The following is a 1,797-nucleotide window of genomic DNA, read 5'->3' as shown; positions in this document are numbered from 1 at the left end:
TGGGGTGTGATGTTTTGTGGGGGCATAGCGTATATTGGAGTTGTGTATATGTGGGGGGGTTGTGGGGGCAGGGTGTGGGTGTATGAGGTTTCTGGAGTGTGAGGGAGGGTGAGGGGGTATGAAGCCCCTCCACACACTCTCCCACATGGCACACAGCCCCCACTGCCAGCAGCAGCAGCAGGCAAGGGGCTCAGGTGGCTCATGCCCAGAGCAGGCACTGGCAACTGGTGGGGCATGGCTCCGGCCAGTGCTGTGCACAGAGGGCAGTGAGGGGCACAGCCTCCCCAGCTGCCTCTATCATGGGGGCTCTGTGCCACATGACTGCAGCTCTGACATTTGCACAGGGGGAAGCCATGAGCTGGACTTCACAGGGATATAGGGGGCGGGGCTCCCTCCACTCCTGGTAGAGTCCACAGACCTGTGCAGCAGGGGGCAGGGAAGGCAGCCAGCTCCAGCATGGGGCTTCCCCTGGTGCAAGGGTGGGAGCTGCAGGCACGTGGTGCAGAGCCCCCATGATAAAGGCAGGAGCAGGAGCCATCTGGGAACTCTGGGGGCCGGGCTGGCTCCTGCCGCATTCTGCAGTTCCAGACTTGCAGCTGGGAACTGCACAGCATGGCACAGAGCCGGCAATGCACAGTTCCCAGCTACAATGCCAAGACTGCAGAACACAGCAGGAGTCAGCCTAGCCCCTGCGGTTCCATCTGGCTCCTGCTGCTGCCAGGCATGACCCCTGGGCCCTGCGCTCTCACCCGCTGTCATTTTCCCCCCTGCACTTTCCATCACTGCCTTTCCCCTTCTGTTTCCCTTCCTTCCCCACCCTCCACCTGCTCCTTCTCCCCTCCTACCTCTCCTACCTGCCTGCTGTTCCCTACCCCTGCTTCCCTCCTGCCACTTTGGCAGCACACAGTTCCCAGCTGCATGGCCAGGACCTCACAGCACAGCAGAAGCCAGCTGGGAAGTGCAAGGTGCTGGCTGGGCTGGCTCCTGCTGTGTTGGTGATTCTCCCAATCCCTCCACTTGTTCTTATCTGATTCTCCACTCTCGGATGGAGGGAGGGCAGGGGAACAGCCCAGGGTCCCCAGGCCAGAAGGGGTTGGGTTTGCGGTTGGGGTTGGAACAGGGCTGGGCAGGCCTTGCTACTGTTGCTGCTGGGTCCTGCCACCAGCTTCTCTTGGGTCCTGCTGCCTCTGATGCCTTGTCATCTTTGATAGGCAGCCAGGGGCAGATAAATATTAATTTTCTCCATTTTTTAGGGGCCTTGTGGGCCATATAGAATGTTCTGGTGGGCCAGATATGGCCCCCAGGCCATATTTTGACTGCCCCTGGACTAGATCTTTCAGGCTCTAGCCTTCAGCGGGTTCCAGTAAACACTCAGAGTGTGATTTACTAACATGGATTGCTTTACAAGGACTGTCAGAGATAAAGATCATGTCCCAATGAGCATGCACATGCAGGAGCACACATTTCCTGTGGAACAAATAGCAGTGGCACATATTTGTTATATGTGTCTGACCCCCACCCTAGTTGCTGACTGGTTGCTGAGGGGGCATGTGCCCCCCCTGACTAAGGTGGCACAAGTTGCCTGTGCCCGAGGGCCTCTCAGGGCAGCAGTAGAGCCAAGCCAGCTGCTCAGAGCTAGGGTGCCAGCCAGAGCATGGCTCTGGATGGCCAGTCTCTGTCTCTGGTGGTGCATGCTGCTGCAGTATGTGCTGTGCTGCACCATGCCATGCCATGCCTTTTTTTAGTAGCAGTTTTTTTGACACCAGGATCTCCAAGTGTCAAAAAAAACCCTCACCA

This window comes from Gavialis gangeticus, unplaced genomic scaffold (assembly GCF_001723915.1).
Source record: "Gavialis gangeticus isolate Ggan-Ray unplaced genomic scaffold, GavGan_comp1, whole genome shotgun sequence".
In the NCBI taxonomy this organism is placed as follows: Eukaryota; Metazoa; Chordata; order Crocodylia; family Gavialidae; genus Gavialis; species Gavialis gangeticus.
Note: the sequence above shows the minus strand (reverse complement) of the source record.